At 44.3% G+C, this 26,236-nt stretch overlaps 2 protein-coding genes, 1 long non-coding RNA gene and 1 pseudogene across 6 annotated transcripts in view; 3 read left to right on the top strand and 1 right to left on the bottom strand.

Moving 5' to 3' along the window:
* Nucleotides 1-26,236, top strand: part of LOC147865935 (protein TORNADO 1-like) — a 42,944-nt gene that overhangs the window by 8,560 nt on the left and 8,148 nt on the right. The window lies entirely within an intron of this gene.
* Nucleotides 3,668-5,692, top strand: LOC147865937 (uncharacterized). Of its 4 annotated transcripts, XR_015529549.1 has the most exons (4): nucleotides 3,668-3,728; nucleotides 4,144-4,950; nucleotides 5,034-5,347; nucleotides 5,527-5,692. It is a non-coding gene; the product is annotated as an uncharacterized LOC147865937 (long non-coding RNA). The 4 variants fall into 4 exon arrangements; XR_015529550.1 differs by lacking the exon at nucleotides 5,527-5,692 and having other exon boundaries at nucleotides 5,037-5,517; XR_015529547.1 differs by lacking the exon at nucleotides 5,527-5,692 and having other exon boundaries at nucleotides 5,034-5,517.
* The window catches only part of LOC147865930 (protein TORNADO 1-like), a 73,404-nt gene continuing 55,203 nt past the window's right edge, over nucleotides 8,036-26,236 (top strand). The window contains exon 1 of the mRNA XM_087317510.1: nucleotides 8,036-8,067. The gene's annotated coding sequence lies outside the window, so the exon portion shown is untranslated. The remainder of the gene's footprint in view (nucleotides 8,068-26,236) is intronic.
* LOC147865936 (large ribosomal subunit protein eL6 pseudogene) lies at nucleotides 19,179-20,620 on the bottom strand (annotated as a pseudogene).

Genomic DNA, 26,236 nt, shown 5'->3' with positions numbered 1-26,236 from the left:
TGGATATTGACACACAATGAGATCATTGGATGGTTTCTTGTTTGCAAGAATCTCTTCTTAATAATCTTCCTTGCAATCTATCCTACGAAAGAAGAACTCTTCACCTAAAACCTTCAATCCATACAGTGTCTGTGACTTGAGCTCACCTTTTGCCTCCATGAATTTAATTTGGCATGCAGCAATCAGAGAATCAGCTACTTGATCATCACCCATCTTGTTTCTGTATCAAATTTGTGAAACCCTTTTTTAAGAAGCCATACAATACCATCCACATCTGTCTTTCCTATTCGACAAAAGAGTATAATTTCTGCCACAAATTCGTAATGGAAGCTTTGAGACCCAAGTGTAAACATTCAAACCATCATTTAGATGAGATTCTTGGATAAGACCGTCCTCAAGATTATGTAGATACATATTATATTTACTTGAAGAATCGAGATGGTTGAATAATACATCTTGCATTAGCTGAGTGAATGGTCGAATATGAGGCTTGATCGATACTTTAGAAATGATCGAATTCCAAATGTTTTAGATATGAAGGCACAAAGTAGTTGGTAGAATTGGAGAACACAGAAGACGAATCATTGGTGTCTGCTATTACTATCCGGAGAAGTAAATTTTTTCTCTTCCCATCCTTGATCCATGGCTACATATATTGAGTTCCTCGTCCATTGCTTGTGTGTGTGGGGGTCTTTTTTAAATGTCTATGAATCAACAATGAAAGCTTCAAATTCCTGGAAAATCATAGAAATAGGACATAAGTAAACAAGACAAATAGGGTATCATCTATATGCAGAAACAGCAAAAACTTCCTAACAGATTTGCCCAGTAATGATTCTCTTTTCTCTAGAATCTTCATTATTGGGAACATACTATACTTTTAGGGCAATAATCAAGGATTGAAGTACGATCCAATCTATACCCCATCGTCAGACACTCTACTGAATAATTTATCATTGCTAGAAATGGGGAAGATGAAGACGGATTATATTTCTTTATCTAGTAAAATATTCTACCAAGTGTTTTAGTAGATAAAGAAATACGTAATGTCAAGCCAAATGGCAATAAAAACCAAGTGCCATTAGAAGAAGGAAAGATGTGGGATGGAAGGAGAAGATTGTCTGCATCGCATTGTGGGACCATTATGCCTCTCTTGCAGGGGATTTACATCATAAACGATTAACATTACAAAGAATTTATATTATTATAACATGACATTAATCCGAACAATCAGAGTTCAAGGATTTATACCAGTACACCACAACATTAATCTGATTTTCACTTCATTTCCTAGTATTTGCAAATGGCTTCAAAAGTTCGAATTGCAGTTCTTTATCTTCTCTATAGTTTAATGCTCTTGGACCTGGACTACATCACCAAGAGGTTCAAGATTACAAATGATCAAGTAGAAGAGGCCAAGGAAGTCCTTCTCTAATCAAGAGATGTTTTGGACATTAGATTTGGGAAAATATATCTCTATGTTAGAGCGTGAAAAGAACCTTTGTTGAAGGTGGGGACATTGAACTATGAACTAAAGATCTACACCACCATAGAGTAATAAAACACTCAAAGGCACAATGAGACGACATAGAGATTTACAGCACACAAACTCAAGATGGCAAATTTGGTAGAGGGGCAAAAATGAGCCTTAACTTTTACATTAATTTTCTCCTTAACTTATATATACATGTATACTTTAAAGGGCCTAATACAACAATATATGTGTAGAAATCGGCAACTATACAAATAGAGATTTAGATAGAGATCACACATACACAAAATTGTTCTATATTAATTGTGTGTGTTTCATTAGCCCAAATGGCTTCTTTGTAGAGACGATGAACAAAAAGTTATGTCTCTTCAAATGAAGAGTTTTCTCTAAAGTATAATAATAGAAATAACTTTTCGTAATAATAAATAAATATTATATTTAGATTAAATATTTCCATACCCCCCCTTAAGCTAAATATTATTTTATTCAAAAGTATTGTCGTTCGACGAATAGTTTGGCATTGTTAGACCAATCTTTCGGCAACAAGCGATATGCTTTGTTTGAGGTACTGGCTTTGTTAGAAAATCGGCCCACATTAGTGTTGTGGACGCATACTTCAAATCTAGCTTCTTCTCTTCGATTAAGTCTCGTAGAAAGTGATGCTTGAAAGAGACATGTCGAATATTATCACTCATTTTTGGATTACAAGCTAACTTGATACATGATTGATTATCACAATGAAGGATTAGCTTTGAGGTTTTAAACAAGTTAAGTTCTTCAAGTATGGAATGAATCCATATTCCTTCTTTAGCAGCGAGTGCGGCAGCTACATATTCGGCTTCCGTTGAAGATAATGCAACCGTTGTTTGCTTCTTAGACCTCCATGCTATAGCGGCTCCGGCGAGACAATATACGAAGCCACTTGTTGACTTACGACCATCAACATCCCCCCCCCAATCCGAGTCCGTCCATCCAGATAATTGTGATGGATTGGTCCATCCTTCAAGGTTCATGTTGATGGACTCGGATTGCGATCTGGAGTAAGTTAACACCATATCTTTCGTTCGTTTTAGATAACGTAGTAGTCGTTTTAATGCTTGCCAATGTTTCGGTCCGGGATCCTGCATAAATCTCGAAAGAATTCCAGCGGTGAAACATAAATCGGGACGTGTACAACTAACAAGGTAGCGTATACATCCAAGAATTTGCTTGTAAGGAACATTGAGCATCTCATCTCGCTCTTTGATAGTTCGAGGAGCATCTTCGATTGATAATTTGCATGGAGTTGACATGGGTGTCGAGATAGGCTTGCAATGTAGCATGTCAAAACGTTTTAATACACTTTCAATGTATTGAGTTTGGGAAAGAGAAATGGTTCCTTTGGCACGATCTCTTTGTAGGTTCATTCCAAGGAAATACTTCATTGGACCAAGGTCAGTTATTGGAAAAGCTTGTTGAAGTTCCTTCTTCGCAAGTTGTAGATACGCGAGTGAGTTGGCAAGTAGAGGTAAGTCATCGACATAAACACCGATTATGATGAAATTATTCTTAGCTCTTTTAATATATACATTTGGTTCATTCTTTAGTCGTTTATATCCATTCTTAGTTAGAAAATTATGAAGTCGATGATACCAAACTCGTGGAGATTGTCGTAGACCGTATAAGGATCGATGTAGGCGACATACAGCATTTGGTTGAGTTGAATCTTCAAAATGTGGTGGTTGTTGCATATAGATCTCTTCTTCGAGTTCTCCATGAAGGAAAGCGGTTTGAACATCTAAGTGATGAAGTTCCAAATCAAGTTCGACGGCGAGAGAGACGAATATGCGAAATGTGATACTTCGCAATGTAGGGCTAAATGTATCTTTGAAGTCGATTCCAGGTATTTGCGAAAAACCATGAGCTACGAGACGAGCTTTGAAACGTATAATATTTCCAGTAGCATCGGTCTTCTTCCGAAGAACCCACTTACAACTAACAATTTGTCGATCAGGTGGTGGATCGACAAGGCTCCAAGTTTTGTTCTTTAATAAGGCTGTCATCTCTTCTTCCATGGCTGCTCTCCATTTAGGGTCATCGGTACCAGACAACGCTTCGCGAACGGTAATAATTAATTCATTTGCGGTATCTGGTTCTTCTTCAACTATGAGAGCGTCCATATCGAGGTTCACAAAGTGTGCCTCGAATTGGTCAAGTTCCTTATAGATATCGGACAAGGAGCGCGTACGACGAGGTGGTGAGTCGTTATCATATGAGTTTGGATAGTCTTGCGAGGATTGTGATTGTGAGTTAATTGAAACATCACTAGTGATGTCGGGTGAGTGAAGATGAAATGGCGGAATGATTTGAGAGGTTTGAGGGCTTTCAAGAGTATTTTGAATAGAATTCGAGAAATTAGATAAAGAGATTGGTAAAGTGGTAGATGTATGTAAGCGTGGTGAAGATAAGGTTGATGTAGAGGATGTGTTTGTGAGGTCATCATAATGTGTAGAGTTAGATGGTGTGAAAACACTATCAAGATGTGGGTTAATATAGTTAGTTTGTTTAGGTTGGGTATTTCTTTTATATTGGTTGGTTACATTTAAAGATGCATTTTTTATTTTACTTTTATTTTTATTAACTTTAAATTTAAATATTGGCTTTTTATGTAGACGGAGTCGAACGGGAGGAGTTCTTGGAGGAGAGGAGATGGGAGGAGATGCAAGGGGTCGATGTGAAGGAGAGATTGGAGGAGGTGCAAGCGGTGGAGGTAGTGGCTGATCAACGTGAATAAGAGGGCGAGGGATTACCACATAACGATCGACAGCATCGAGGACTTCATCAAAGTGAGAGGCAACGTTGATATTGGCGGCTTTTCTTGATCGATTGTTGGCGGCGATAGTAGCGGCATCAACATTCTTCGCTCGATGGCCAGTGGGTATTCTCTTTGAAGGGCGGCAATTATCATCATCACTGTTGTGTTGGTGGCAAAGGGCGGCATCGACGGCGGTGCTGTTTTGGAGGCGGCGGTCGGCAGCAATAAAGATGTTTTGTTGGCGGGAGGCGGCGGCGGTAGTGTTGGTTGGGAGGCGGCGGTCGTCAGAACCAGAGATGTTTTCTTGGCGGAAGGAGGCGACGGTGGCGGTGCTGTTTGGGAGGCGGCGATAGTCTGCAACCGCCATGTCCTTTTGGCAGGAGATGTCGATGGCATCGGTGGCGGCGGCGCTGTTTGGAGGGCAGCAATTATCATCAGCAACACTGCTGTTTGGGCGACAAAACGTGGCGGCGGCGGTGGTGGCGGCGACGGCGGTGTTTGCAGGGCGGCGAACAGTGGCGGCATCATCTTTTGACTGTTCGGCTCCTTCACGAGTATTAATTTTAGGGTTATGCGTTGGTGTCGTGGATTCAAGAAATGGTGACTCATCAAATTTGACGGTACGACTATAAAAGAACGTGTTCTTGCTTGGATCGAATAAACGGTAAGCCTTGTAGCCGTTTGCATCTCCGTACCCAACAAAGATCGCTTTTCTTGCTCATTGTTCTAACTTGGATCGTTTTTCAGCAGGGACGAAGGCGTATGCAAGGCAACCAAAAATTTTGAGATCTTGCATATTTGGTTTTACTCCAAACCATAACTCGTATGGTGTGATTAACCCAAGTGTTCGATGATAGTTGCGATTTTGGAGATAGCATGATGTTGCGACGGCTTCTTCCCAAAATGAGGGTGAAAGTGACGCTAGATTCAACATGCTCCGGGCCGAATTAAGGAGTGTTCGATTCTTGCGTTCGGCTAGACCATTTTGTTGTGGTGTTGAAGGAACAGAAATTCGTTGTAAAATTCCATGGTCTTTACAAAATTTTGTAAACTTGTTAGATGTATATTCTCCTCCCCCGTCAGATTGTAGACATTTCAATTGTAGATTTAGTTGCTTTTCTGTTAGTGATTTGTAATTTGTAAAAGCAATGAACGCTTGGTCTTTGCTTTTGAGAAATGTTAGTATTGTAAACCTTGTATAATCATCGATGAAACTAATGAAATATTTTGATTTTAAAAGTGATTGAGTTGGGAATGGACCGCATATGTCACTATGGACGAGTTCAAGAGGTCGACTTCTTCGTGAGTTACTTGTAGGAAACTTTGATGATGCCATTTTGCCGAACAAGCATGCCTCACATAAGTCGATTTTGCAAAACATATCCTTTGGGACTCCTTGAGCGAGCTTGTGAGTTTGGAGTGTTCGCATAACAGCAAGGTGTGGATGTCCAAGTCGGTAATGCCAAAGTAGAGTGAGTTCTTGTTGTCTTTCGATTTCGGTTGTGTGAACTTCGATTGTTGATTGGGTTGTTGGATGTACACTAATGGGATATAACCCTCCTTGTCTTTTGCAAGAAGTTCGTATTGTGAGGCCATTTGGTAGAAGGTGACGAATCACGGCTTGGTTATGATGGAACTCGATGATGGTTCCATTCGAAGTTGCTTGACTTATCGAGAGAAGGTTCTTGGTGATACCAGGTACGTGGTACACATCATTGATCATGAAGTTTCCTCCTCCGGGGAGATGAAATGTAAGTTGGCCTTTGCCTAATGCTTGTTTTACTCCATTATTTCCAAATCTAACAGTTATTGGATTTTGTAGGGGTGTGTACCTTTGAAGCCAATCCGATCGATGTGTAAGATGATTTGTTGCTCCGGTGTCGAGATACCATTTGTCGTCCTTCTTTGTTGGTATGTCTACGACAAGTGCTTCAGCTACGAAAGCTTGCATCAAGTCACTGTAACCTTCTTCTTCATATTCATTCTTTTCTTCCATCGAGGCGGCATAAACCTTTTCTTCTTCTTCTTCTTCTTCTTCTTCTTCTTCTTCTTCATTTCTCTCTTCCTCAAATTCCTCGACAATGTGCGCTTGTGGTCGGCGAATATTGCTTGGAAATCTCCGAATCTTTTGTTTTGCCTTACATTCTTGTGGTGTGTGGCCTGGCCTTTTGCAAATGTTGCAATAAGACCTAGTGAACTTCATTCCTCCTTTCGTCATCGGTGCATTAGTCCATTGACTCTTGAAACTCTTGTATCTTGGTTGTGATTTGAAATGAGGTCGATAGGCTGCCATAGCGATTGCTTGTGTTGATGTGTTTTCTTCTCTTGTCTTTCTCATCGAGTCTTCTTGCCTTATGTCTCCCATGAGATCTTCCACGGTAGCTTTTTTATTTAAATTTTGTGTAGTCACAAAAGATGACCATGAAGAGGGTAAAGCACCTAGTAATAAACATCTTTGTAGTTTGTCGGAAATGTCCAAGCCAGATGTAATTGTATCATCCAGTTTCTTTTCCCATGTGGTTAGAACATTATCTACATCATCTTCTTCTTTCATTGTAAATGTGACATATGCACGTAGTGTGTGCACTTGTGCTGCATCCGTTTGTGGTTCATATTGTGTCTTTAATTTCTCCCAAATTTGATGCGAAGTTTGTAGCTTTCTGACCGCTTCTCCTTGAACATCTGATATATGTGCTAATAATTCCATTTTTGCTACAAGATCTTTCTCTTCCCAAATAACTTGATCGGGTCCGGGGGTATCAGGTTTTAGTGATGATCCTAACACTACATTCCAAAGTTTGTAGTGTTGAAATAATAATTCGAGTCGAGCACTCCAAATGCGATAATTTTGCTTTGATAACTTTACTAATGAAAGTTTATGTGTGTTGAGAATGTTGGCGGGAGATGAGGATTGTGCCATTTTTATAGAAGACGGCTATCCGGCTTAGCGCTCGTCTTGATGACAAATCGATCAATGCTCCTAGGATTCTCTAGTCTTATTTGATAGATGCGGAAATCTATAAATCTGATACCATGTAGAAATCGGCAACTATACAAATAGAGATTTAGAGAGAGATCACACATACACAAAATTGTTCTATATTAATTGTGTGTGTTACATTAGCCCAAATGGCTTCTTTGTAGAGACGATGAACAAAAAGTTATGTCTCTTCAAATGAAGAGTTTTCTCTAAAGTATAATAATAGAAATAACTTTTCGTAATAATAAATAAATATTATATTTAGATTAAATATTTCCATAATATGCATGTTAATATTATTGAGCTTAGTTTTACAAATATAAGTGTGAGAGTATCTTGTGGTGAAATTGGCAGACCTTCATCCCTCACATTCACCCCTCGCAGCCTCTCTCCACATACTGCATATAAATGGCGTACCCATTGACTGGAGAAGAAGCACTGGTTTCCTGCGGCACTGGCCACATCTCAAAGAGCTCTCTTTATACAATTCACCGGGAACGACAGAGGAGGAGCTAATGGATTTCATGGAACACCTAGCACCGCCAAAGAAGGGGGCGGAGACAGTTGGCAACGCCCCTTCCTCACCTCCTCAATTATACCGCCTTCAATTACGCAACATTAGAGGTGATTTAAGCCGATCTGCTACTGTTGCAGTAGTGGATGAACTCTCTCGGTCCGGCCTTCCTTTCTTTGAGATTAAAGGTCTTTATAGGAAGGACCCTGCCATCGAGGCATAGCTGTGGAGGAACCAGCGCAATTTCATGTTCATCCGATTGTTCATCTGCGGAGATCCATTCGCAGGTAAAACATGAATTGACCACGAGGAATCGAGGTGCAAGCCATCAAAAACAAGGGAATTCGAGTGTCGTTGTGGGACATGGCAGGCCAGCAAGAGTTCCATGCATTCCACAACTGCATGTTCCCTGACATAGCAACAAGCTCTTATCATGTTCCATCCATGTTCATGTTCGTTTGGAGCCCCATGACCAGCCAAAGTAGCGATAGAGGTTCAGAGAAAAGAGTCGGGGACTTCGAAGCAAGCTTCAGGTACTGGCTCAAGTTCCTCGCCTCCAAAAGCCCTCAATCCATCATTCCTCTGAAAGTGATCCTGGTATTCACACATACACACCAACCACATCATTACACATACCCTTATGCCTCCCTGTATATTCTTACGGGTAACACATGGCACACCTATGGGATAGTGCATTGCACGATGAACCCACTCGCCATGGCAATTCTTCTCAACCAGAACTCCATCGGTCGTCTCAATGGTCGAAAATCCCTCGACCGGATCACTGCTCTACGATCGATCACTTCGATCGGAGCTTTGCTTGACTCAAACCTTCTCGTTCGGTCAGCACAAGTTGCGATTGGATCATACACCAATCGGCTAGTACAATGTGGCATGGGTCGTGAAATCGTGTTGTGCCTTTGTGTATTCTTTCTTTTATCATGTGAAGTGAGTTTTATATTTTTTACCCTTTGGTCTTTGAAATTTTTTACCCTCAAATTTTTTTGAAATTTTATTTTTGGCCCTTGTGTTTTTGAAATTCTGCATTCTGCCCTCCAAATTTTGAAATCTCATATTCTAGCGGATTGCGGCGGCGGCACTCGTGGAGGTGGAAATGATTGCAGCGGTAGTGGCAATGGCGGCGGTGATGACAATTACGGCAACGGCAGCGATGACGGCGACAATGACGGCGACGAGAGCAATGACAGCGATAGCGGCAACGATTGCGGTGACGGCAACGGCAACAATTGTCAGGAATAGTACTAAAGCAGAGATGGAATTAGTACTAAAGAAGAGCAGTACTATTAGTACTAAGCGGACGGGACTGCGTAAGATTCCCGAGAGAGGAAGTGAGAAGAGGAGAGAGAGAGATATAGCGAGAATGAGAGAGAGAGAAAGATGATGACAGTAGCTAATATATTATGTGAAAAGATAAGTACAAAGTGGCTAAGAGGCTTAAGACTGGCGTTGAACCAATTTGGTTCAAAACAATGTCTTGTGCCTCCTTTTATAGTGTTTTTAGGAATAATCCTGAAGCTTCTAGAATGTTCCAGAGAGATCTGGAATATACATCAATTTTCTATGATAAAGTATAAATGAAAATAATATCCTACAAATTACAATTCATAGTCTAATGGTAAGAGCTCGGCCCATGTAGCATAAGGTCATGGGTTCGAGTTTTGCCATATCATGACACTATCTCCCCCTTAAAGACGACGAGTGGAACGAGTCGGCACTGATTGCGGACCGGGTTTGCCGGATACTTTCGGTGGAAATCAGCAAGAAGATCCTGAGCATTGGCAACATGCTTGACGGGTTCTCAAGTACGTTCGCTCGGACTATAACCGAGCCAATCGACCAAATAATAAAGTTTGTTGCGAACAAGTTTGGAATCGAGGATGGCAACAACTTCATACTCTGGGCCGGCGTCCAACTCCACCGGGGGTGGCGGTGGTGTCACACGATTGGGAATGGTGTTTGCTTTATAAGGTTCAAGAATAGAACAATGGAAAACTGGATGTATCTGAAGTTGCGGAGGGAGATCAAGGCGGAATGTGACATCATTAACCTTACCCGTAATACGGAAAGGACCGAGTCGTCGATAATCCAACTTGTCGCACGGTCGAGTAGTCTTGATGTGACGACGTAAGAGCCATACTCGATCGAGTCCGATGGCAAAAGAGGGAATCCGATGACGATCCGCATATGTCTTCTGTGTGTGTTGAGCATGACGAAGGTGAGTAGAGAGATCCATCTGGATCTTGCGTAGCCTCTCCAAATGATCCTCATCACGAGGGTTGGTAGGTAGCTCCGGGGTGTCGATCAACGACTAGCGAGGATGGAAACCGGTATAAGCGAAAAATGGGGAGACCCGAGTCGAGGAGTGAATAGCATTATTATACGCAAACTCCGCAAAGTGGAGAATCTCGGCCCAATCGTCCTGTTGATAACTCAGGAAACACCGGAGATATTGCTCCAGCATTTGATTTGTTCGTTCCGCCTGCCCATCGGTCTGAGGATGGTAGCCGGAGGAGAGGTTGCAAGAGACCTTGAGCATCTTGAAGAGATGTTGCCAAAATTTGGAGACAAATTGCGGTCCTCAGTCACTGATGATATTGTCGGGGAGGCCATGATGCCGAAATACCTCACGCATGACAAGGGCGGCGGTTTCCTCGCTAGTGATGGCCTTAGTACACAGCACAAAATGTGTCATCTTCGTATATCGATCGATGACGGTTAAGATAGCATCAAACCCCTTCGAGACCGGCAGATCTGTGATAAAATCAAGACAAATAGACTGCCACGGCTTACTTGGAATCGGTAAGGGTTCCAACAAGCCATATGGATGGTGTCGTGGCATCTTTGCTTGGCAGCAAGCATCACAGGTCCGAACGTAGTCGTCGACAAAACGGCGCATGTGGGGCCACCAAAAAGATCGTTGTACTAGCTCCAACGTCTTAGTACTACAGAAATGTCCTGTCGTATGGGTGTCGTGACAATGCTGGATGATTTGAAGGCGACAGGAGCAATCGGGGACATATACGCGCTTTTTAAAGAATAACAAACCATCATGATATTCGAATTGTCAGTAATCAATACCTGGTTGTTGAGAGTGAGAACAGGATGCCCGAGAAGTATCAATGTGCGTCAGGATGTCTTGAGCAAAACTATCCGTCTTCAAGTTTGCACGTATGTGATCGATAATCCGTGAATCCATCGGGGTGTGAAAAATCCGGGTCGTGTGCAATCGTGTTGGTCCCAAGATTACTTGCTTTTGATTATCAAATGTTAGATCACCAGGACGAGGTGCAAGATATGAACGTCGTGATAGTGCATCTGCTTTTCCTTGCTGCTTCCCCGGTCGATATGTGATTTTGAAGTCGAAACTGTGGAATTTGCCACCCTAGTACAGTTTGGACTTTAGCTGGATCCATGGCGATGCCCTTTGAGGAGATGACGTAGCCGAGAAATTCCAGTTGCTTGCAGTCAAAGCTACATTTTTCTAGCTTGGCATAAAGACCATTCTCGCGGAGTCACTTTAGTACTAATAGTACATGAGAATCGTGCTCTTCCTGGGTCTTCGAATAAATCAATAGATCATCCAGATAGATGATCAAACAGATATCCAAGAGGTCTCTGAATATATCATTTTCCGTGTGTTGGAAGACTGCGGGTGCATTGGTTAGGCCAAACAGCATAACAGTATACTCGAAATGCCCATACCGCGTGCGAAAGGCGGTCTTCCATTCATCTCCTGGTCGTATCCGCACGAGGTTATACGCTCCGCGTAGATCGATTTTGGTAAAAAACTTGGCACCATTAACTCACTCTAAAAGACTTGATATAAGAGGAAGTGCATACCTATTCCGGATGGTGACCTTATTCAATCCGCGGTAATCAACGACGAGATGAAATGAGCCATCTTTCTTCTTGACAAAGAAGATGGGTGCACCGGCCGGAGATTTCGAATGACGAATGAACCCGCTTACCAAGTTCTCCTCTATGTAGGCTCGAAGGACTTCTAACTCGGTGGGTGACAAGTTGTAAATTGATCCCCATGGTGGCTCGGTTCCTGGTTGTAAATCGATGGGACAATCATAGGGACGGTGATGAGGAAGGGTACCGGCTTTTACCTTGTCAAATACATCGGCATAAGGATGATATTTTGCCGAAAGTTGTACTGAGGAGTCCTTAATAGTGCTGGAAGGATGTACTGATATTGCAAATAGGAACATTGCCTCCTTGTGTCCTTCTTCGCGTAATTGATGGAGTGAAATGGTCGAAACTCGATGAGTAGATTCTTAGGGTGGTCGATATCAGACTTCTCTTGTTCTCCAATCTATGGCTGGATTATGTAATTCAAACCAAGGTAATCCTAGGACAATGGGATGCTCTGGACTACTAATTATATTAAATGATATTACACACACAAAACTACCTAGGACAACTTGAATGGGTTCTGATTCTTCTACAATATTCCCGGAAGCAATGGGACGACCATCAATGACTACTACAGATGCGGGACAAGGAAGTTTTCTTAAGGATATCTGAGAAGCTTGGGCAAAATTTCGATCCATGAAACAGGAATTAGCTCCGGAATCTAAAAGGGCTAGGACGGGTACTGGGGGAGTACTTTTAGTACTAATAATGACTTGGGCTAGGAACACATTGCTAACTTGCTTGGAAGGAATGGAACCACTAATGTGCTGTATAGATCTAGGGCTGTTGTCCAACCAAACGGCTCCTATTTTGGCTGGACTCAAATTGACTCTTCATCTAATTGACTAAGGATTTCAAATTTGTTTGAGATACTTGGGCTATTAGTACTATGAATACTATCTTACACTCTATTAGTACTATTAATACTATCAGACACTCCGAAGGGAAGAATGGACTCGGGTTTAGTACAGGCGACGATTTGATTTACCTGTCTTCTTGGCCTATGGGGACAATTGATGGCGATATGCCCTGGTCCACCGCAATAAAGACATAATCAATTGGCACGTCGTCGTTGCTTTTCTTCTTCCGATAACGGGCCGCGTCGACGCATGGTGTCGATCTCCATCGGTGTCGGAATATTGGCTTGAGGTACATCGCGTGCAAACGGTTTAGCTATGACTGAGGCGTATGTGGGTTCCGGCCGAGAGCGTGGTATTTGTAACTGACGTTCCGAATGCCGTTCAAAAAGGCGGTTGTCGCATCGGACCGCTCGACTGATTGCCTCCGTAAGAGACTTTGGTTTTTCGGGGAAGGTTAAAAGCAAGTCTTTGACATCGTTGCGCAAGCCGTAGCGAAACTGCTCCATGAGGGCCTGATCATCCCAGGGGATATCTGAGGCGAGTAGACGGAAATCTACCGCGTAGGCAGAGGCTGGACGATCGCCTTGACGCAATCTTTGGATCTTGTTGATCGTCGTCCTGATGCTATCGGTATCTCCAAAGCAGGCTTTAAACTCACCAATAAAATCTTCAAAGTTATTAAGCAAGGGCGATTGTTTTTCTAGAAGCGGAGCGAACCATGCCAAGGCTGAGCCGCTAAGTAACGTGCCTATTAGGCCGACTCGAGATGCATCAGTGGGATATCGGGAAGGATGCATCTGGATAACTAAGCGTACCTGATTAAGGAATCCCCGGAATTGTGATCGTGTTCCATCAAATTTCACAGGAAGTCCAATCTTGGGCTCTTTATGAAATCCTTGGGGACTTGATCCTTGTTGTTGCAACGCTGCTTCAAGTTGTTGTACCCGTAACGCTAACTCCCCATGTTGTTGTTGCGTTTATTGTTTTTCTAGAGCGATTTGTTGCAGATCCCCTATCAACCATTGGTTTTCTTGTTCCAGGGCAACAAACTTTTCTTTTAGGCACTGTAGCTCGGAGAAAACGGATTGATATTCTTGGGCGCTAACAGTAGCCATAGTATAGGGAAAAGGGTAGGAGGATGAGGGAGAGTGACAAGTAGGCTGGAGGAGGAAAATTTGGTTCAAACTGTCAGGAATAGTACTAAAGTAGAGATGGAATTAGTACTAAAGAAGAGCAGTACTATTAGTACTAAGCGGACGGGACTGTGTTGGCCGGTCAGAAGAGCAAGGACAAGTGGGAAGGCGGAGTCGGATCGGATAATAGGAAGTAAATAATAGTAGAATTATTATTCGGAGGGACGGATCCGGTACAGTTGTACCGATCCGGATCCGGACCGATTCGGATGTCGGTTGCCTAAGCGCACCGATTGTAACCTTGCCGGATGCCTATAAAAGGATCCGATGATTTGTAAAGGGTTTGACGGAAGTAATACAATAGTAATTATTGCGTGTTTATCTGTATCTCGTATTGTTTACCGTCTGTGCTTAATTGTAATCATCTTACGCGTGTAACCTAGCATCCAATCCTTACCACCCCTTTGGAGAACTGTCGGATAGACACCTATGTTGAGGCTAGTCCGGCCAGGCAGACAACACTATTTTGGTGACCACGACTGCAGGCAAGGGAAGGAATTCAACAAGCACAAGTTGTCACCGAGCCGGTCGGGACAACAAGGAAACAACCAGAACCAGAACCAGAACCGGTAGCCTTGCAAACCGGCCCTGAGACCGAAAAAATAATAGAAACCTTACAAGAGGAGTTAAAAGCTCAGGAGGCATTAAGGGAAAGAGAAAGGGAGCAGCGGAAAGCGGTGGAGGACGACAGACGAAAAATGGAAGAAGGCCTCCGGAAAGGTCGAGCCGCTAATGACCGACTGCAAGAAGAAAAAGAGAAGCTGCAAAAGGAGAAGGACCGACTACGTCGACATGCCGAGCAGGAGATAGAACGACTGCAGGAAGAACTCCGACAACAAAAGGACCGGGACGATCGGTTAAGAGCTCAGGCAAACCGACGCCTGAAGCAGAAGACGGAGGACTTCGACCATCTCTACCGAGATCACAAGCAGGCCGAGTCGGACAACAAGAAACGGGCAGCAGACTACGACCGGCAAATAGAGAAGCTGAAAGAACAGCTCAAAGAGACCCGATTAGACCTGGCTAAGGCAATGGATGAGGTCAGTGCCAACAAGGAAGTATTGTCGGCGGAAATAGCCCAAGCGACGGAGAGAAGGAAGGAATTAGAGGCGCTAAGGCGGGAAAAGCTGGATCTGACCAAGATTAGGAATGAAGAAAAGGAAAAATCGACCTTCACGATCAGCAAACTGCAAAGTACCTATGAAAAGCAGAAAGCGGATTACGAGGCCCAGGCTCAGATAATGGCCGACATTATAAAACGGGCAAGGAAGGAAAAGCAGGAAGCTTATGCGCATGCTAAGGCAGGGGTTGACCGGATCAAGCTCATCATGTCAGGATGGAGTACCCGAGCTCAGGCAAGCATCAACGAAAGTACGGAAAAGCTATCGAAGGAGTGGTCACAACAGGCAGCCGAGCTGCAGACACTCCGAGCGGATGCCGAGAATCGGAGGAAGACCGGTGACAAGTTCTACAAGATGGATGAAGAAAGTATCGTCGCCATTCGGGAAGAATTGTCGGAGGATTTCTACACTTTAGCAGAAGAACACCTCAAAGAAATCCGAGGGTTGGTAGAGAGGTTGGATGACGGGCAGCTCGCAACTCAGTTGGAGTTGGAGAGATACGAGCAGGACCGGTTACGACAGGAAGCTAAGGGAAGAACGACGCCAATCACGATAAGTGAGGGAGAGCGACCGGCTGAAGATGAACCAACCGACACCGAACAACCCCGACAAGGAATACCCGAAGAAGAACTTCCGATCGAAGGAGAAGAAGAAGAGCAGGAGCAGCCCGATGCCGGAGAAGAAGAAGAGCTGAGACCGGAAGACACCAGAGCAGAGGAAGAAGGCGTACTGAGCCAACCAGTCGAGACCGGAGAAAGCGACACTGGTAATAGAACAGAGCCTGGAACAGAGGGAGAACAGGAAGAACCCGGACGAAGCGGTGAGGAAGCACCAGCACCACGGAATCAAGCAGAGCCGGAGTAGCAAATTTTTACGGAACAGCCCACCCAACCGGAGGTCGGAGACCAGGCAGGCAAGGAACAGGAACAGGAGGAAGAAGCACCACTTGACACCATCGAGCAGAGTGTGCTCGATATTTTGGAGGAAGAATGAGGCCGGGAGTGGATTCGAAGTGCAAGGCACTTTCCCACGGCCGTGCCATGTGTTGGCCGGTCAGAAGAGCAAGGACAAGTGGGAAGGCGGAGTCGAATCGGATAATAGGAAGTAAATAATAGTAGAATTATTATTCGGAGGGACGGATCCGGTACAGTTGTACCGATCCGGATCCGGACCGATTCGGATGTCGGTTGCCTAAGCGCACCGATTGTAACCTTGTCGGATGCTTATAAAAGGATCCGATGATTTGTAAAGGGTTTGACGGAAGTAATACAATAGTAATTATTGCGTGTTTATCTGTATCTCGTATTGTTTACCGTCTGTGCTTAATTGTAATCATCTTACGCGTGTAACCTAGCATCCAATCCTTACCACCCCTTTGGAGAACTGTCGGATAGACACCTATGTTGAGGCTAGTCCGGCCAGGCAGACAACACTATTTTGGTGACCACGACTGCAGGCAAGGGAAGGAATTCAACAAGCACAAGTTGTCACCGAGCCGGTCGGGACAACAAGGAAACAACCAGAACCAGAACCAGAACCGGTAGCCTTGCAAACCGGCCCTGAGACCGAAAAAATAATAGAAACCTTACAAGAGGAGTTAAAAGCTCAGGAGGCATTAAGGGAAAGAGAAAGGGAGCAGCGGAAAGCGGTGGAGGACGACAGACGAAAAATGGAAGAAGGCCTCCGGAAAGGTCGAGCCGCTAATGACCGACTGCAAGAAGAAAAAGAGAAGCTGCAAAAGGAGAAGGACCGACTACGTCGACATGCCGAGCAGGAGATAGAACGACTGCAGGAAGAACTCCGACAACAAAAGGACCGGGACGATCGGTTAAGAGCTCAGGCAAACCGACGCCTGAAGCAGAAGACGGAGGACTTCGACCATCTCTACCGAGATCACAAGCAGGCCGAGTCGGACAACAAGAAACGGGCAGCAGACTACGACCGGCAAATAGAGAAGCTGAAAGAACAGCTCAAAGAGACCCGATTAGACCTGGCTAAGGCAATGGATGAGGTCAGTGCCAACAAGGAAGTATTGTCGGCGGAAATAGCCCAAGCGACGGAGAGAAGGAAGGAATTAGAGGCGCTAAGGCGGGAAAAGCTGGATCTGACCAAGATTAGGAATGAAGAAAAGGAAAAATCGACCTTCACGATCAGCAAACTGCAAAGTACCTATGAAAAGCAGAAAGCGGATTACGAGGCCCAGGCTCAGATAATGGCCGACATTATAAAACGGGCAAGGAAGGAAAAGCAGGAAGCTTATGCGCATGCTAAGGCAGGGGTTGACCGGATCAAGCTCATCATGTCAGGATGGAGTACCCGAGCTCAGGCAAGCATCAACGAAAGTACGGAAAAGCTATCGAAGGAGTGGTCACAACAGGCAGCCGAGCTGCAGACACTCCGAGCGGATGCCGAGAATCGGAGGAAGACCGGTGACAAGTTCTACAAGATGGATGAAGAAAGTATCGTCGCCATTCGGGAAGAATTGTCGGAGGATTTCTACACTTTAGCAGAAGAACACCTCAAAGAAATCCGAGGGTTGGTAGAGAGGTTGGATGACGGGCAGCTCGCAACTCAGTTGGAGTTGGAGAGATACGAGCAGGACCGGTTACGACAGGAAGCTAAGGGAAGAACGACGCCAATCACGATAAGTGAGGGAGAGCGACCGGCTGAAGATGAACCAACCGACACCGAACAACCCCGACAAGGAATACCCGAAGAAGAACTTCCGATCGAAGGAGAAGAAGAAGAGCAGGAGCAGCCCGATGCCGGAGAAGAAGAAGAGCTGAGACCGGAAGACACCAGAGCAGAGGAAGAAGGCGTACTGAGCCAACCAGTCGAGACCGGAGAAAGCGACACTGGTAATAGAACAGAGCCTGGAACAGAGGGAGAACAGGAAGAACCCGGACGAAGCGGTGAGGAAGCACCAGCACCACGGAATCAAGCAGAGCCGGAGTAGCAAATTTTTACGGAACAGCCCACCCAACCGGAGGTCGGAGACCAGGCAGGCAAGGAACAGGAACAGGAGGAAGAAGCACCACTTGACACCATCGAGCAGAGTGTGCTCGATATTTTGGAGGAAGAATGAGGCCGGGAGTGGATTCGAAGTGCAAGGCACTTTCCCACGGCCGTGCCATGTGTTGGCCGGTCAGAAGAGCAAGGACAAGTGGGAAGGCGGAGTCGAATCGGATAATAGGAAGTAAATAATAGTAGAATTATTATTCGGAGGGACGGATCCGGTACAGTTGTACCGATCCGGATCCGGACCGATTCGGATGTCGGTTGCCTAAGCGCACCGATTGTAACCTTGTCGGATGCTTATAAAAGGATCCGATGATTTGTAAAGGGTTTGACGGAAGTAATACAATAGTAATTATTGCGTGTTTATCTGTATCTCGTATTGTTTACCGTCTGTGCTTAATTGTAATCATCTTACGCGTGTAACCTAGCATCCAATCCTTACCACCCCTTTGGAGAAGTGTTAGATAGACACCTGTGTTGAGGCTAGTCCGGCCAGGCAGACAACAGACTACGTAAGATTCCCGAGAGAGGAAGTGAGAAGAGGAGAGAGAGAGATAGCGAGAATGAGAGAGAGAGAGAGAAAGATGATGACAACAGCTAATATATTATGTGAAAAGATAAGTACAAAGTGGCTAAGAGGCTTAAGACTGGCGTTGAACCAATTTGGTTCAAAACAATGCCTTGTGCCTCCTTTTATAGTGTTTTTAGGAATAATCTTGAAGCTTCTAGAATGTTCCAGAGAGATCTGGAATATACATCAATTTTCTATGATAAAGTATAAATGAAAATAATATTCTACAAATTACAATTCATATTCTAATGGTAAGAGCTCGACCTATGTAGCATAAGGTCATGGGTTCGAGTCTTGCCATATCATGACAACAATGGAGGCGGTGGCGCTGATCTCTTTGATTTTGTTGGAATCACCATTCATCATCTTTACTAGTTGTAGTGCCATAGTTGTTACAAGTAGGCCACACAATTCTAGAGAAGTTACATACAAAACACAAGCCCTGGTAGAATCATCTTTTGCTACTGGAGCATTGAAGAGAGTTGCGATACTCAGAGAGACAATCTATGTTAACTTAATAAGTGGTGAGAAAATGTAGAACGTTCTTGTAGCTCAGTCGCCTCTCTACTACACTCCTTATAATGACCTGTAGGAATGGATCAGAAACCCTCAGGTCAATCGAAGGATCAACGCAAGAAGAAGCAACGTCAACATCCAAAGATTTTGAGATGTTGTGAGAGGCCCATCCTAAGAGAAGTATCCGATGAGATCTTAGATGGAGATGGTGATGGTGTGGATGATAATGATGATGAAGAGGGCCCCATAACCTGCATTAAAGCTTTGTCTTTCCATCCATGGATCCATCTTCTGCTTACATCCTCCGTCTTCTTCTTCTGATCCTTCTCGTTGAGATTCTGATTCTTTTTCCTCCTTCTCAGCCTCAAAGAACTCGCTCTCACTTTTCTTCTTCTTCTTCTAAACTTCCTTTTCGAAGTAGTTGTCTGTAATTTTACCCATATCTACTTTGCTTACATCAAGCTTTGTAGTGGTTGCTATTACATATGATTGACTTACTCGACGTAGAGGTACACCATTTAGCTTGAATGGACTTGTAACCAAAAGCAAACCAGATTCCAACTGCATAAGGAAAACAACCCTCTTCCCCTTAAAATGTCCAGCAAGCAGATTCAAGACAGTGCCTAGGGTGATGCTTGACCTGAGCTTAGTAGGTTTGAGGACACGTTTATTTCGAAGGTGTTTAGGAACATCATCGGCAAGGTAGAACTTGGGAGGTCTCTCAGATACGAGAGTTTCAGAAGCTTGCTTATGGTGGGAAGGGAAGGATCCACCGTTCTTCGCTTTGATGGCCCACAAACCACGCTTATGACAAACACTGGAGCGTGAATGGCGACCTACTCCTCGAACGACCTCTTTACTTTGTAGGTCGCCTAAACCCTAAACCCTAAACCCTATCGGTTCATCATTTTTACTTTGTAGAATGCATTGACTTTGACCCTTTCATTAGATTCTATGGATGTAACTCTAAATTCTTAAATAGTGAAAAACATCCCTAATAAGTTTTTATATGGGTTCATCATTTTCACTTTGTAGAATGCATTGACGTTGACCCTCGAATTAGATTCTATGGACGTATCTCTAAATTCTTCAATAGTGAAAACATCCCTAAGAAGGTTTTATATGGGTTCATCATTTTTGCCCATTAGAATGCATTGACGTTGACTCTCTAGAAGTCGTCTAAGAATTAGGTCCCTTTCGCATGGGCCAAATTTAGGACAAAGGAAGATGTAAATAGTTTTCTTGAGTCAAGCCTACTTAGGCTAGTTATGTAAATGGCCCGAAAGTTATCTAAGTAAAGAGATAACTACGGCAAACCTTACATGAGAGCGAATAGAGAGCAGTCGTAGTTTTCTTGTTGATCGCTGTGTTTGAGGTGTCTCTGCAACTGTGTACAGCTTGTGCGAGGTTGTTGCGTCTATAGCAGAGCTGCCATAGCCAGAGAGAGAGAGAAAGAGAGAAAGAGAAAGAGGTAGCGAGAGCTTCCCTATTGTAATCGCCTGTCGGTGAACTTTACGAGCTCAGGTCAATGCCTGTGAGTTCGTTCGTTCGTTCGTTCGTTGTATATATTTCTCTCATAGTGATTTGTTTGGTGCCTGTGGACTCCCATGGTTTTTACCCATTTTGGGGTTTTCCACGTAATAGGTTGTCCACTTCCATTTCTGTTTCTCTCTATTTTTACATGTGTTCCCTATTCCGCATTTGACTTCATTGTGGCCAAGTTCCCATTTCGCGTATCAATCTAGTATCACAGCATTTAAGGAAAATGAAAGATTCATTCGGTGGTATTTTTAAGCTAACCAGCTCCAACTATTTAGTGTCGCTCTCAGAGTGATCGTGTTGTTCACACGAGCAGATCAAATGGAGTTTGTGTCCAGCTCCCTCTCACGTTCCATTGATTCCCTTCGATCAGAATTTAAAGGGGTCATTGACATTGTCAATCCTGTGTTCGATGTGGATGCAAGAAAGCAGGATTCTGTCAAATTTGTGGTAGGGTGTATCTTCGACATTGCTAAAGACATGCTCCAAGGTGTTCAGTTGTACAGTATTTGCACACAAGTAGGTGAACATCTCTCCAATCATTTGAAAAACAGAAATGAACGAATTATTACATGGAACAAGTTGAAAGAGATATGCTATCCATTCCATTTATACAGTGAAGCTAAATTGAAGGCTATTACCCTATCCTTGAATGAGTGCGGTAACATTATATACATAAACAGAGTTGATCACATTGTTCTTGATCCCAATTGGTTTTGCAAGGAGATAATGGGAAGCCTCATTGGTTTCTCAAAGCCTAAAGCATCAAAGGATACCATTGTTTTTTATAGTGGATTCCCCTCTCGAGATTTCATAGAGAGGCGCTTGGAATCGATTACTGGATCTAAAGGTAAGGGCTCATTTCTAGTAGACTTGATGCAAGCAATGCACCTATGTTGCAAAGTTGCCACTAATCATGGTATCTCCAATAGCAGCGTGGATCGTATCTTTATCCCAACCTTATTGACAGATGAATCGGGTATAGAGCAACTCCAATGGATATCATCAACGTGCACAGATAATGTGGATGATGATTACAATGATATTTTTCAACACATGGGTAAAAGGCTACAATGTGAAGATCAAAACTTAACCTTTCTTACACCAGAATTGTTTCCGAGGATTCAAGTGTTATTTAGCGATGCCTTCAAATTAGTTGAAGACAATAATTCTGAGATCACATTGGGCAAAGATTTCATATACATTTGTTTTCCTGATAGGGAGATCATCATTGTGTTCTGCAAAGTAAAATCGGAGCATGTGATAGATGTGCTCATTCAGGTTGATCATCCAACTAATAGCCAACAACGTCATACACCAACGACCTTAGCTTATGTGGAAAAACATATTATTAACACCTTGATTACAATATGTGCACAACCTACTGGAAGCCAAGGGGTTAAACTAATTGAGAGCTTCATCCGGCCCGACTGCTTACATGATCCATCAAGCACGCAAGATAGAGAAGATCAATGTGTGGAAATAACTTATTTGAAGGAACAACTCAGACATAAACTTGAACGAGGCGAGCGAGAATCTTATGATTGGAAACGGACTCGTAAGCAAATGTATGGCTATATGAAAAATGATTTCATTGATCTTCTCGGTTTCGAGAATTATGAGGAAGTTCTCACATCATGTAAAGTATGGCTCGAGCAAGAGGCAAAAAATCCATTATTGTGCTTTGAGAATGATGAAGTCAATGTAACTATGGAACGACAATACCAATGAAATATGACCACTAAAAGCTTGGAAAATAGCTTGTTGCAACATCTAGAAGATCAAACATTGGAGGCGGCAACTAATGTTGAGGTGTGATCTATCAAGGTCATGGCAAAGGCAATCTCAAGTTTATATCATGTAATAGATGCCAATCATAAAGAGCTCTTAGAGAAGATGGATGCAATACATCGTGAAATTCAATTTTTGAGAAAAGATGTCATGATCAAGGTTGAGAAATCTATTTGTAAGCTATTAAAGTTGGCTATGGAGAACAAGACTGATATGCAACTCCCACGTGTTGCCATCATTACAACTAATGGTCATGACAAGAATGTGGCAAGTTTGGTAACCTCATTGCTTGGAGCATTACCCATGCAAATCCATTTGTATTGTGAGCATCCAACATTACCACACCCAGTGGAAAACCAACAAGGAATCACCCTCATGTCTTGGTCAAAGTCTCGTTTAGAGAGTTTACAAAAAGTTCTTCCATATATTAAATTTTTCTTTTCTATTTTGACTTTAGCTATTAGACTCGGTATTAACTCCGTGGCGCCAGTCACAAGGTCTTGCATACCTTATTGGAGTCCCCACCTCAAACTAGCGAAAGAGGACCCTATGATCTCAAGTATTATTCAATCCAAATTTGATAGATCTATCTCATCAAAAGCCTTTCATGTATGTCCAAGTACATCAGAGTATTTCAAAGAATGGAAAACATGCTTGGCATTCATATTAGAAGAGAATGGAGGTGTGACAAACCAAAACATAGCCGAGAAGTTCTGTCTTAGGCATGCCTTAATAGACAATGGTACTCAAGTTGCGTGGTTATGCAAGAAACACTATGAAGAACGACGACCCTTCTGATGAAGTTAAACTAAATTAGTAGAAACATTATCTCCTTGGTTCATGAATGTTGCTTTTGAAATTGTATTCCAAACATTCATCCATTTGTTGATCAAACCTATTTGGGCTTTTGGAGAATATTTGTCTTATTATATAATATATAACAATTAAGCTTAATTTTGTATTCTCAAAACAATCACAAATGTGTAAAGTTTTCTATTCCTTGTTTGTAAGTAATGTTGAGAGACAAGCTCAACATCGGCCGGATCGGCTGAAGAAGCCGAGGACCGGATCGGTTGGGACCGATCGGTTAGGCCGAGTGCGTAAACCAGGAGGCCGTTAGGAAAGATATTCCGTGAGGAATATATTTGGGAGTTAGTGTAGGAGCTCTTAAAGAGCATTGAAGTATGGTCAGTACTTCGGTCAGTCCTTCGAGGACTTGTATAAAAGTGTTCATGGAACACACATATGTATAGAGTAGTGAATCGAGATCGTTTTGTTGAAATATAGTACTTGTGTTTTCTCTCTCTCACTCTCTCTGTCTCTCCCGCGTATACTGCGTAAGCTCAAGCTCTCCATTAAACCTGAGTTTTCTTCCTTCTGTTCGAACTTCATACTTGCTTCCGCACGTTACTTTTTACATGGTATCAGAGCGCGAGGGTTGTGAACCTCTTTGCAGCCGACACAGCTTGATGAAGAAGAACAAGAAGAACGATGGATAGAGGCATGGCAAGCTCGCTTCCAACAGAGAAGCTCGACAGAACCAACTACGCATCTTGGTCTTACAAGATGCACCAGTACCTACTCGGCCACGGCTACTGGAGTTATGTCGAAGGAGCTAATGACGCGGCACCCGAATCGACACACAGAGACTTCCCGTCATGGGAGCAATCGGCGAGCAGGGTTTTATACTGCTTCGCGTCATGTGTGGGCGAACAACTATTGAGCTATGTTTGGGATGCAAAGACGCCGAAGGGTGCGTGGGAAAATCTGAAGAAGATCTTCGCCGCGAGCACCACAGCAAGGAAGCTTCAGCTCCGACAGGAGTTGAGCAACCTACCACAACGCGACTTGTCGGTGGCGGACTATACCTCGAAGATCAAGGATATCTGCGACTCCCTCGCCTCCATAGAGGTGAACATCGAGGAGAGCGAGATGGTCCAGATCTGTCTCGGAGGTTTGGCGTCGAAGTTCGGAGCGTTCCAGACGGTTGTGTGTACCCAGGAGAATACGCCGTCCTTTTTCGACTTACAGTCAATGCTCCTGGTAGAGGAGAACCACGCGGGTGCGTCTACAAGCACGCACACCGACAGCAAAATGTTGTACACGGAGGGAGATACGCCCCGTGGACGTGGAGGACGAGGCGAGTCGGCGCGCAATGGAGGCGGCCGACGAGATCAAGGAAGAAGGCACCAAAGTGATGCCGACAACAACTCCGGACCCTCCGGAAACATGGGGAGTTGAAGCGATGAGAACCGGCAAGGGAAGGCCATCACGGAGTGCTGGTACAGGGAAAGTGAGTGCTGGAAGAAGCGTGCCGATTTGGAGAGAACCAGTTCCGGAAACGGCTCCGGACATACCGACAAGGGAAATCGGCAACGATCACACTACGCCGAAGACTCCGAGAGAGCCAGAGAAGGGTCTGCCTTCGTGACGAGACATGAAGCAAAGTCAATGAAACGGATCACCCCGAGATCGGACGAGGTGTGGTACGTAGACTCCGGCGCGTCAAACCACATGACGAGCCATAAGGAGTGGTTCTCGTACCTTGAAAAACCGATACAACCTGGAGTAGTCGCAACTAGAGACGACACTCCGCATCCGATCGCGAATGTCGGAGAAGTTCCCCTTAGCCATGTCGGGCAAAAAGGGAAACTCATGAACGTGTTCCACGTTCCGACAATCACGAAGAACTTGGTCTCGGTCGGACAGATCGTCGACCAAGGGATGGAGGTTCGGTTTACACACCTCGGGTGCTTCATTGAGGAAGAAGGCCGTGTGATTGCGCAAGGGCGCAGAGACGGGCACCGCAATGTTCGCGAAGGGAAGAAAAACCGAGTCGGACATCGACTTGTGGCACAAGCGGATAGGCCACGTCAACTACCAGCGGCTTCAAGATCTGCAATCGAAACAGGTAGTGTTCGGATTGCCCAAATTTAGTGGCCGAAAGGCACAAATTTGTGAAGCTTGCCAGCTCGGGAAGTAACACCGACTTCCTTTCCCCAACGAGCAAAATCGGAGCCGGAATAAGCTCGACCTTATACACTCCGATGTATGGGGGCCGACACAAAACGTTAATCTTGGCGGGAGCCGAATTTCGTCTCCTTCATCGACGACCACACGCGGCACACGTGGATCTACCTCATTGAGAGGAAGAGCGAAGTCTTCGACTGTTTCCGGGACCTCAAAGGGTTCGTGGAAACGGAAACGGGACGAAAGATCAAGTGTCTGCGGTCGGATGGCGGGAAAGAGTACTTTTCTGGTCAATTCAACGGTTATCTACAACAAATGGGAATTCGGCACGAATTCAGTTATAGATACACGCCAGAGCAGAACGGCGTGGCCGAGAGGAAGAATCGGTCAGTTGTGGAAGCGGCACGGGCAATGTTGGAGGAGACGAGCTTGCCCAAGTTCTACTGGGCCGAGGCGGTAAGGACCGCGGTATACATCCAGAACCGGATCGGAGACAAAGTGTTGGCGCACGAGCTGTATTTCGGAACGAAGCCGAACTTGCGACACTTGAGGGTGTTCGGTAGCATTGCGTATGTGCATGTACCGAAGGAGAAAAGGAGGAAGCTGGACGCAAAGGCCGAGAAATGCATCTTGGTCGGTTACTCGGACGAGCAGAAGGGTTATAAGTGCTATAACCCTCGCACCAAACAAGCGCGTGTTAGCCGCAACGTTGTGTTTGACAAGTCCGCGTCCTGGTACCAGCCCCCGACTCCGAACCCCGACTCCAATCCGAGCTCTGACGATGAGGTCAGCGAGGCCGAGATGCCTCCGGATGAGCCCGAAATCGAGACCCACGAAGAGAGTCCGATTTCACTCCATTTAAGTGGACCGATTGGACGACTGAGTCGGTACGACCAGTCCGATGAAGAGTCGGCGAGTAGTGGAGACTCGGCCGCGCA

The sequence above is a fragment of the Azolla caroliniana genome, unplaced genomic scaffold (genome assembly GCF_043228905.1).
Source record: "Azolla caroliniana isolate FFs.n. ecotype wild unplaced genomic scaffold, voAzoCaro1.0.p SCAF_3, whole genome shotgun sequence".
Lineage (NCBI taxonomy): Eukaryota > Viridiplantae > Streptophyta > Polypodiopsida > Salviniales > Salviniaceae > Azolla > Azolla caroliniana.
The sequence above is the reverse complement of the archived record's forward strand: the minus strand, read 5'-3'. Positions and strand labels throughout refer to the sequence as shown.